General features: G+C 30.3%; 1 non-coding gene across 1 annotated transcript; it reads right to left on the bottom strand.

Annotated features, from left to right (window-relative positions):
* Window positions 1-11,593: 11,593 nt before the first annotated feature.
* TRNAE-UUC (transfer RNA glutamic acid (anticodon UUC)) lies at window positions 11,594-11,665 on the bottom strand. The gene has a single exon. It is a non-coding gene; the product is annotated as a tRNA-Glu (tRNA).
* Window positions 11,666-12,431: the final 766 nt, after the last annotated feature.

Here is a 12,431-nt window from a genome sequence, read left to right as displayed (position 1 = left end):
ATAAGCACTAACGATATTTATTAATTTCGTTATACTCATGTATAATTTAATTGTTTTTACAGTTCTCATTATATGCAACAGCCTGAAAGGGCTTGAATGTAGATTTTCTGCAATTAGCTTCCTCGAAACATTTTAAATTTTGTTTATTTGAAATAATTAACCATTTCTCATTAGGCAGTCAATAGGGCAGGAGTGAAGGAGCCCCATTTTCCACTGAATCTGAGCGCTTATGAAATAATGTTTTGATCAATTTCTATTCATTGAACTTTTTATTCATGTATTGAAATTTAGTATTGTATAAAATATTTTTTTTTAATTTTCAAACCTCTTTATTTTTATATATGGTTACAGAATACATTATAATATAATGCAATACATTATATATACACAAATTTACAATTTTTTTTTTGTATAAATAAAAATGTAATAAGGAAATGTTTCTAATGTTTCAGAACATATAATAATCTTGGGAAGGAACCACCCAATGTTGTAACTCCAATCATTACATTAAATTAAAATATCCAGTGGCTATCTTATTTTTAGAGGCCTAGGGAGGATTATAAGGGTCCTAGAATTCAAAATTTATTTTTCACTGAAATCACCAAATTGAACTGTGTTGGAGTTAAACTTTAGTAAAATAATAAAAAGAATTGTAGAACAATTTTCAATAAAATAGGAATAAGAAATGATTAGGAGTTTGTTGAAAAACTGAACTCTAGTCAAGATAATTAAAAATATTTACTTAACAATTTCAAAATAAACTCATTGGTGTAGAATTTTAATAATTTATAACTGTTTTATTTTTGTGGAAAATAGATTTAAAAAAAAAAAATCAGACTAAAATGGACAATAGATAGGTAGTTGAGGATACATGCAACATTTTAACTGTTTCACATTGAGACTTGTAATTTGTTTTAAGCAATCTGACGCCAGATAAGCGCGAGCTGTGCCAACCCCAGGCAAGCGGAGCGGGGTTTTTTCCTAAAGCAAAAAGAACTAATTTAAAACTTTGTCGTGATAAAATAAAATAGACATTCCCAGACTGAGAAGAGCAACAGTAATTTAGATAGCAGATTTAGAAGAGGGCAATATATTCCTGTGTCAGTGCGTGTTTAAAAAGTCTCCGCGTTCCTTAGCCTTCTCCAGATTAAGCTGTGAATTAACTCAGCCCAGCCGGGTACTTTGCCTCGGAATTTGTTATTCTCTTGCCGTTTAGATATTCAACTCAGATATCAGGAAACTTTCTCTGTGACCGTGTCAGAAATTGAGCTGCTCAATTTTTTTAGTCAACGTTCAACTTAAGCGGTGTAATTAGAGCATTACGAGAGAAATTCTCGGAGTTTATTGCGATAACTAAATTTTAATAGCTAGGAACTGAGATTTTTCAACCTCATCAAATCATTAAGGAAAATAAATGTTAACAGATCAGCATTAAAGTTAGATGGTTAAGCCTACGAAATAGTTAAGAAAAATTAGATATAAACGTAAATAATATGTCATATTAGAGATTTATTTTAAAATATGATGCAAACTGAAATTGGAATTAACAATATCTTTCCAGTTTCACATGAGTGTCTAAGATGTCTAGTTAAAATCCTTTAGTCGGTGAAACGTTATGAGAAAGATTTTTCAGGCAAAGTAAAATATTTTCTCAGATGGTTAGAATTTTTTTTTTCTTTATTAGTATCTTGTGATTATAGGTGGGATTATTAACAGTAAGAGAGCTATTATAATTATTTATTAAGTGACACGAAAATCTAAATAAAAACTGAGCAATGCAAGTTTGAAATTTAGTATTCGGCACAATATTGGTCTTCCATTTTGAATTTTGAAAAAATGTTGATCAACTTACAATCCTTTCTATAGCGTATCTTATCAATTTAATATAAAATATTTTGGATTAAAACCATAAATATATTATATTTTTGAATTTTGAAGTAGATTTTCCAAGATTGATTTGGGTTGAACTTTGAATCTTGAAACTTTGGATCTTAAAAAAAAAAATAAAAATGAAGGCACTCCAAAATTGAAAATACAGATGTTCTGAGTAAAATGAAAAATAAGCATGCCGTTACCTAAACCACTCAGTTTGAGGAAATTGTTTTAACTTTCTGTTATAGCTTCTTACACTGAGTTCATGACACCCACTGTCTCTGATTTAGAGGAAACAACACAATTTATTCTATTAATTAAGACAAAGTTGGATCTATCATATAATGTTACATTAATCGTTTAGTATTTTTGATTCGGCGTTATTCGAAGCATATACAAGCACGTCTATAACACGCATTAAAATATTTCTTTTATTATTTCTCTCTTTATATATTTCTATAAATATTTCTCTCTGTCGCCGATATGTAGTAGCAATACAGCTGAAATGGTTGCAATCTACAAGAGCTTAAATGTTTTTCAACCCACAAAAAAAAAAAAAAAAAAAATACTAGTCATATATACAGATTCATTATCTGACCTGCTCAGTTTTCAAAAAAAGATATTTTCTCAACAAACCCACTAAATCAAAAGATCAATTATTATTCATTGAAGTCTGCCAACTGAAACGGTATTTCTGTGTTCTTCGCTTGAGTCCCTGGGCACTACATAATAGCTGGTAACGAAATAGCTGATCAAACAGCAAATATCGCGATTTCTGAAGGGATTTCACATCGCGGGGTGCCTATTGATGACTTCATAGCCCACATTAAGCAGGGAATTAAATTGAAATGGCATCAAATGTTACTGACAATAAATTACGAGTGATGTTTCCCCTTAGATATGATCTACTAGAAATGCGCACATAGAGGAAGTAATTTTCACGCGCCTTGGAATAGGTCATTCGCGCCTGACCAGCGAATATCTTATGGCCCGCGATTCTCTCCTTGTATGCCAGACTTGCGGAACGCGACTTACTGTAAGACACATCTTAACCGAATGCCAAGCATACAACTCCATCAAATCTTTGTATGAAGTAGATCTCCATTAAAATTTGCAGGATAACAAGCAGACTGTAGATAAACTTATCGAATTTCTGAATCACTTAATGTTTTATCCTAAAATTTTATCACAAGTTTCCATTTTTCAATAGGTAAACATTTAAATTTGACAATGAAGACCAAATTCAGAAATTAAGACAATAAGGACTATTAAAAATTTCGGATATTATGGAAATAAAGTCGAATAAAAATTTCGGAACTTACTCAAACAAAATTTCTTTGCTTTAGTTGTAAACGCTCGTTAATATGAGGAAATCTACAACATTGTATTTATAATACATTGAAAAAAAAAAACTCATCATTCTATGACATATCGTTACACCTATCGTTTTTCAGACATAGCTATATGATTTTTATGACTTCCAGGATTACCTTTAGAATGATTGAACGAACTGGACAAAAGTATTGCAGTCCGTAAAAAATAAAAACGACAAACAAATCGCGTTTAAACATGTTTCATTTTCTTCAGTGTCACTAACCTCCAAAGTCTAAAAAAATATTTATGCCATTTAAAAAGAGTAATGAACTTATCATTCAATAAACTTATTATTATTGTTTAATAATTTAGTAAAAATTATTTGGGTATCCTACAAGATGTATATGTATGGATACGGTCAAAATAACTGAAATAGTAAAAAAAAACTATCTCATTCATTGCTTTCCGTCATTCAGAAAGGTGGATGTTCTATTTGGTTCCTTATTTTTATTATTTCTTGACCTTTATTTTATTCTTATCTCCTTATTTTCGTCTTTTAGTGTGTACTGTTTATTTATATTTCTCTTTTATCTACTTTGTTATTTATTATTTCCGTTTTCATATTGTCTAATACTTTTTGTAATTGTTGTTTATTACTACTTTTCACTGTAATCCCTAATTTTTATTTTATTTTTAATTTACTTTGTTCATTTTTATTTAAACCTTTACGTATTTTAAATCATTTTTAACCGCACCTTAGTTTACTTTTATTTCATGTTATCTATACTCTTACATTAATACATTATTTTAGTTGTTTGTATCTTTTTTTAGATCTGATAAAGATCAGCAAAAGCGGGGTGAAACGTTGGCTCAGAATAAATAGTTTTTTATATTTGTGTTATTTTGATCACATTCCAGACCATCATTCTTTTATATATTACTTATGGCTAATCAACAACATTTCAGTATGTTTCTTTAAGTTTTTTTTTATAGATAGCTCATGCATTTCACAGAATTTTACAACAAATTTGAGCTTTCTTTCATCTCTGAGACACTGGATGTTGTGGTTTCTGTAAAAACAGGTTGATTTATTGTAAAAATTTTCATAAATATCTAAGAAGACGGGTATAATTTATGAGTACTAAACGTTAGATATTTTAAATGAATATAAAACCATTGCACTTAAGTATATTTTATGTAGGCGAAGTTGGGTCCTTCTCGGATATATAAAGAGGGAGAGAAAGAGGTATTTGTACTCTGTTGTAAAAAATAATTGAATTTCATAAATTATAAACGAATTAATTGCTTTAGTTGTCCATGGATTTCACTTTCTATAGGAAACTCTCTCAGAGAGAGTATTCTATACCTCTCAAACCGGAAATATACCACAATACCTCCGGAAGCCATGCCTTAAAAATGCGGAGCCCCTTAATATTGAATTTCCAGCAAAGTATAGATCCGCCTATTTGTATCCTGACATAAATAATGTGTGTCGGGAAAAACATTATTCCTAGTGTATACTTTTTTGAAAATTTACATTAAAAAAAATCATTTATCAATTTTTAATTATAGGCTTCTGTTACCCAGCTAATATGACTTATTAGGCGTATTGTCAGAGATAGAGAAAGCAATGATAGAAACTAGTGTTTGGGTTGTTAAGGAATTTAGAATGGTTAGAAAGGTTTAGGCTAGATGGGGTGTATAGGAACATTAAGGTCTTTCAGGATAACGTTATTCGTAACAAAGTAAGGAGCATTGAGGATTTTGGACTGAAATATATAATATTAAAAGGTATAAAATTTTGGAATTTTATAAACAACTATGATACCTCCAAATTTTTGCTTGGCTTATTATTATTTAGGTAACTCAGAATACTTATTAAGGGGGAAATATAAGAGAAATAACTAAGAAAGGAGTTTCCGAGGTATTTATTTGGTGTAAGTAAAGTCTAAGCAAAGTTTTAAACATAACAGCAAAGTTTGTGAATCAGGGGAAAATCGCAACCGTCAAGAACTAAGTACTGGACCGGTATTTAAGAAACCGGATAATCGGATCGACTGATGGACGGGCATTTATCGGACTTAGGAGTTATAACAGCTTAGGAAATTCACTGTAGCCGAGGGGATAGGGGAGGTGGTGTGGTAGTACAACCATTAGCAGTGGTCGTAAGTCGGCAGTTAACAGGAGATTTATGTTACGCTTTAGGGCCTTGTAATCATATCTTGTTCCTCTGCTCTTAATGGCCGAATCATTGTCTCGATAACTAATATTTAGTGGAGAGTTAGTGACTTGTGCTGCAGTGGAGAGTATTCCCGGTAAGTGCTACGATTGCCGTCAATAGAATTAATAGAATCTGCAGTAGGTAGCTTAAGATAAGCTGATAGTTCCAATTAAAGGCCGCTAAAATGTATTTTGTAGTTATATAACAGGGATTATGTGTTTATTAAATGGTATATCTCTTTTTTTAGTGTCTTAACATTTAAAAGGAAAAATCGTGTCTTTTCGTAATGTAAGATGAGGTTACAGTTGAAAAACTAACTCGATATAGGTAAGCAAGAACTAATTCATCTGTCAGTACTTCTAAGCCAAGAATTCAATAAAAATAGAAAATATAGTAGGTAAATAGGATTGACAATTTTTTTTAAGATATGTAAAAATTATGATCACAATATTTAAAAAAAAAATGTTTTTCCTTACATTTACATCATTTGTTTTAAGTGCTATTCATTTATTAGGAGAAAGTAATGTAAAAGAAGTGAGGTACCAAAATTACTTCCTAAGTAGTTCTTAATGTATTATATTATTCATTTTTTAAGTGCTTATTATCAGTAATTAAATCGTGATATCATGGATGGAAAACAATAATGAATATAATTTTTATACTGAATGTTAAAATCTGTTCTAGCATATTGTGTATTTTTTAATAATTAATTTTTATAAAATAAAAAAAATTGAGAATGGGGTTAGTTATTTATTTGGTGAAGCGGTTAAATCTGAAAACTATCTGAACTATCTGGAAAACCTGTATTGTATTGGTAGATATAGGGATTTCTACTGCACTATAAGAACACGATAACCGGTTTATGAAGTAGCAACACAGAATGTTTTGCTAAGATAAGGAAAAACTCAAGTTGTTATCATTTTTTTTACATTTAAACATTACAATAAAAAAGTTAGAGGTAAGTGTAAAACGTATATAAAATTGGTTCACATTAGAAATGGGTTAAATTAGGAAGTAGTCAAAATACAGAGTAAGAATTACAGTGTATTGAGTATTTTATTCAAATACTTGCACTATATGAGTACCGAGTACTTTATGCAGTACTTCAATTGATTGACGAGTTTAAAAAGTACTCATCTCTCTCCCTCAAGAATGGATCAATCCACGTCAATTCTATACAATTTTGAATCTTACCTTTCATTTTGGTCTGCTCCTGAATTCATTTCAAATATTTTCATAAATATTATCAATGTAGTTTTTGGAATAAAGGTAAGGTTTTTTGTACGTTCCATTAATGGACAACATAATCAGAAAATCATAATGAATTAAAAGTAGTCTCAATCAGGAACTTTAGTTTTCCAACTGTAAAAGTAGACAAATCATTCTGGAATATAACTCACCGCACGTTACGATTTCTTTCTTTTTTTCTAGATTACAAAGTGAAAAAGAAAGTATAAGTAGTTAGATGTATAATTATTTCTGATTTACTGAATTACAACACAGCCGTGTTTTTAAATTTTAAAAAATGACATTTCGCACAGCCAAATTAAAAAAAAAATTCATTGTTACGAAATAAAATATAAAAACAAAAATACCTCATAAGACTCTACTTCCACGAGGAAGATTTTCAATTGGAAGCAGAATGACACTTTTCACTACAGCACAGGGGGTCATAGTCGATGGAGTTGGGAGTTTTTTTTAATACATTTAGTTACTCATACCAGTTTGCAAAGACCAAATCTAAGCCCGAGTACAAATTTTGAGTGGGCAGCAGAAAACATCACTAACGTAGAATTTGCTTTTGTAGCCCATGAAGACTAAGCTGAATCACCATGTTTCTTGATAATATTTTATTTATCATACAGAACCTCAGAAATAGGAGAAATCAAGGAGCCACCGTTAGGTAAAACCCTACGCAGACACCTGGATACACACATACTCCTCAGCTCTGGGCCAGATAAGCTAGAACCATAAAGGCATCAGGGACATCAAAAGAGAAGCCGGCCGATGAAATCGGCCTCGCCCTAAAGAGAAGTAGCCAATGAATGGCTAGAAAGAAAAGAAAGAGGAAAAAGAGCGGTTTTAGGAAGAGGAAAGAACACACACGGACAGACAGCCGGAGAACGACCCACAGATAGGAGTACTAGTTAGTCAAGGGAAGGACTCTGAAGAAGTACAGTACAGGAGAGGCATGCTAGCACACGCGAAGTACCATCTGCAGCGACGCAGGACCGATGAAGGGAGTAAAGAAGCTGAGAACTGAATGGAAAACCACAAAAACTAGTCGGCACAGAAGCTAAGTAAAATCCTAAGGTTTTAGTTTAAATTACTAAATTGATCAAACTTAGAGTCAATAAGACTAAAAAGATCTTATAGCCTGGTATTCTCAATTCGTAGCATATTAAATAAACTTGAAGTCAGTAGGTCTACCATGCTCCCTTATATCATTATACCTTAATTATATGTAGTTGTAAATATAATCTAATACAAACCAGACTTCATTTTATAATTTAGAATCCCTGCATCATTATCAATTTATAGCCCATTAAATTGGTAAACATGATACCATTGAAAAATCTAATATCTAATAATTAATTTTAGTTCTATTAATTCTAGTTCTTTGTCTAATTGTACAGTGATACATTTCTAAGAATCGTAGATAGGTCCCCATAAAGAAATAAAATGCAGTCGTGGAACCCACATCAGCCTTAAAACAGCTGTGAAGTGGCAAATACGACATATCAAAATATAAACTTTTATTGGAATTAAAATGAAAAGTAATTGAGTACAGCTCTTCTCAAGTTCACATAAACCACCGTTGAATAAAGAAATTGAATAAAATTTCTGTACTTTTGGCCATTCTCATTCCGGTTGACTGGAGTAACATCATTGATGAGTTGTTATTTAAATTTCCTTATTCAAAATTAAAGTAAGATGATTAAATCTTCTGTAAGAAAATCAATTTATATAGTAAAATACATAACTCAATATTAATTTAAATATTTAAAAAAAGAAATTGTATTTACGAGCTTTGTAAAACTTGATAATTTTTTTTTAACTTGTGATGAGTAATAATAAACAACATAATGAAAATAAAGCAAAATCCAGGAGTAACCAATTTTCTATTTCACTCTTATAAATTTAGATTTGGTAAATTTTTGTAATCATCAACTAAACTTTTCATTAATTAAAAAAATTCAATCAGTCTTAAACTATCGAATACAATAGTGATGTTAGATAAGACCTCGCTAAGCCATCTTCTTATACCAACGTGGAGCAATTTAAGAAATGGAGTGGATTGGAATCTAAATGATTGAATTAGTTACTAAGTTAAACGATTTTGATCTGCCATAGGTCGTATACAAAATCTTTTAATTTAATTTGTTGCTGATTCGTTTTCCATACGGAGATATTATTTTTTTCACATAATGAATAATTAATATTATTCAACTTAAATATTCTATTCTTTTAAATTTTTTTGAGGTTAATCACTTCCATCATTTGAAATAAATTATAATTTATTTATTCATGACAATTGTACAACGTTTCGGGACCACTTTTAATATTATTTTTCTATATTTTGCAAGAATTAATATTTTTAATGGAAACTAAATATATGAGTTTCAAAACTATGAATTGGATACAGCGCACTTCCAACTATCCGTTTGAGCTGAACTTCGGAACAAATTCATATGCCAGTATGGTGGCCTAATGATGGATCTACTCTGTAGAACGAATCAGGGGACTTAATAGCATCTTACCACACACGTTTTTTAATGTATATATGTATACAACTTATGTGTTGTCGGAACTATAACGAAAAAAAAGCAAGGTTCAGGGCAGAGTAACAGCACGCAATTAGACTGAAATAACACTACTATATTTCTGAAGTTATTGCTCCTTAAAATCACTTTAGATGTTGATTTACAATGGTAGGGAGTATTAAGGCGGACACAGTGCCTTATCCTATCATAACTTACATATAAATTAATCAACTATATTACGATTCTGTTAACGATTTATTAGAAGTGTGTTATTAGTATATTAAATAATTTAACTGTACCTAGGAGTAAGAGTAAATTAATTTCGTTAATGAATTCTTATGTAAAAATGAAAGGAATATGGTCCGGGTGCGGGAAAAAAACTCAAATAGTAGAAATATACTATTTAATGAGCCAACGTTTCGCCCCACGTTGCAGGGCTTCTTCAGGGCTAAAAAAAGATACAAACACATAGTTACATAAGGAAAACAAAAACATAAGTGTAAAATAACAGGGGTATAAAATGTAAAAAAGTAAGATATAATAAGAAAAATTAAAGGTAGTAAATAGTAAATGTAAAGGGTAATAGTAACAAATAGATAACAAAAGAAATATTAAAGAAAATACAAATAAAGAGATGTAAAAAGAAAAAAGAATACAAATCAAATGATGAGACAGAATGCATACCTATTTTGACGGCAGTCAAAACAAAAATGACCGTTGGTAATGGGAGGAGTGGGGACGGCAGTAGTGCCACAATAACGAAAATAATTTGTAAAGTAAACATGATAGAACAGTATTTAAATTAGGTGAACAATAAATGGAAATATACATTAAATACACTCCTCCCATTACCAACGGTCATTTTTGTTTTGACTGCCGTCAAAATAGGTATGCATTCTGTCTCATCATTTGATTTGTATTCTTTTTTCTTTTTACATCTCTTTATTTGTATTTTCTTTAATATTTCTTTTGTTATCTATTTGTTACTATTACCCTTTACATTTACTATTTACTACCTTTAATTTTTCTTATTATATCTTACTTTTTTACATTTTATACCCCTGTTATTTTACACTTATGTTTTTGTTTTCCTTATGTAACTATGTGTTTGTATCTTTTTTTAGCCCTGAAGAAGCCCTGCAACGTGGGGCGAAACGTTGGCTCATTAAAATAGTATATTTCTACTATTTGAGTTTTTTTGACCGCACCCGGACCATATTCCTTTCATCTTTACACACGGTTAATCAATAATCTTCCCTTATGTAAAAATGTTTGAAATACACGATGGTAAAAAGTTTACCATCGTTTGGGTTACGTTAGAATAACATGGCTGATATTTCAAAATAGCCGCCAAATATTTTTAGGTTTATTGCCCATAGCTTTTACACTTATTTAAGTTTTAACACCAGCTTAAAAATCATGACAAGCTTTATAGTATATAAGGAGTTTCAATTTGAGCACTAATTATTCTTTTTATTCAGTGATTCTAGAGATAAAGTTTTTGCAGAACAAATATTTTCATTTTACAAATAACCATAATTTTGCGAATTTATTTCGGCAAATAAAGTAAATGCCCAAATCTGCTATTCATAGGAAAATAATCATCGTAAACTACACCACGATTCACCTAACGTACATTAAAATCATTCCGATTAGAGCTCATTACGAGAAATATTTCCCCATATACAGTTTTCAGACATCACTATTGTTTTCCGAACCATGGAAAATCAATTTTTTTTAATTTAATAATTTTTGACAGATCTGCATTTAAATTTTGCATTGCAGTTTTAATTTTAACGTTTTTGGCAGAGATTATAGGAGGGGGTGGGTTTTCGTACTTATGAACAACTTAGTCGATTTTAATAATTTTTTAATATTATGATTTTTTTTATAAACTAGGAAAACAAGTTTATTATTAGCAAACTGAAATTTTATGAACTGTAAACATTTTGTTCTTAAACTAATCGAATCACATACGTAGAATCGATGATTCAAACGTTTGAAATTTTTTGGTAGAGTTAATTAATTTACTTAAATAAAGTTCAAAAGCACCATTTCAAGAATATTGATTTAATTGAAATTTTTTTTATTTGCACCTGTAAATGAACATTTTAAACAGCAAATGAAATGTTCTATCCAGGCATGGGTAAGGCATGAGGAAGAAAGCAGCCAGTGGTGCATCCTCCTGACGTTAAGTAAATTATTTTATTCCACTAGGAAGTCCCACATTATAGTAAATTGTAAAATTTAAAGTGAATAATTATATCTAAAAAAACTTCCAAATAAATGTAACCTCTACGATAACTTCAGCTATTTTTAGAACAATTCATTCAAAATATAAAAAAATTATTAATAAACAAACACTTAAACCATTATGCTAATGTGCTGAAGATTATTAAAACAAATAAGCAATAATCACTATTTCCGGTACTGGGAATCGAACCCGAGCCTCCTGGGTGAAAGCCAGGTATCCTAGCCACTAGACCATACCGGATTTGTTAGTCAGTTAAATTTTTGAATACTATGCAATGAATTAATTATTAAAAAAACTTAACATTCATTTTATTAAAATATCAAATAAATATCATTTGTTCAACTTACAATCTTGTTAGAGTGGTTTTTGATATTTTCGTATATCATACGAGGAGAATACGATTGTATCTTTTAACATTTGAGGAGAAATAAATTATTTACTATAGCATCCATAGTTTTATTTTTCTCGCTCATTAGTAATCATATATATCCATTTAGATAGATACACGATCATAGAATAAAAGTATTAACAATAAATTTATTAAACTTTATTAAACTAACTCTGTTTGTTTGTTTGTTTTTTTTTTTTGTAAAGGACGTTTAACAGCCCGTTTTAATAGCCTGGTCATCAACGCCCGTTGGTTGTTGGCTTTGGTAAGGCCTAGTTGTTCCATAGTCATAGCTTTGGTATGGTGTACTGATCCACACCAATTATAATTAAATTTGTGGCAATTATGATTTGTTTAATCTGGATTATTTCTATAGGAAGTCTGGTGAGTCAATTCATTTAAATTTTTTGAGGTTAATGACTTCCATTTTGAAGGAAATATTTATAACATTGTACAACGTTTTGGGACCACTGTCCCATATTCATGCTCTTTACCATGAATGGCTGTACTAAGGAGAAGTGAAGATGCACAAAATTTTAACATGATTTCTCATATGAAATCATGAGGTTAATGTGCATGAATATGGGACAGTGGTCCCGAAACGTTTTACAATGTTAT

Source organism: Halyomorpha halys, unplaced genomic scaffold (assembly GCF_000696795.3).
Source record: "Halyomorpha halys isolate HHAL.00 unplaced genomic scaffold, Hhal_1.1 Scaffold45.1, whole genome shotgun sequence".
NCBI classification, from domain to species: Eukaryota; Metazoa; Arthropoda; class Insecta; order Hemiptera; family Pentatomidae; genus Halyomorpha; species Halyomorpha halys.
The sequence above is the reverse complement of the archived record's forward strand: the minus strand, read 5'-3'. Positions and strand labels throughout refer to the sequence as shown.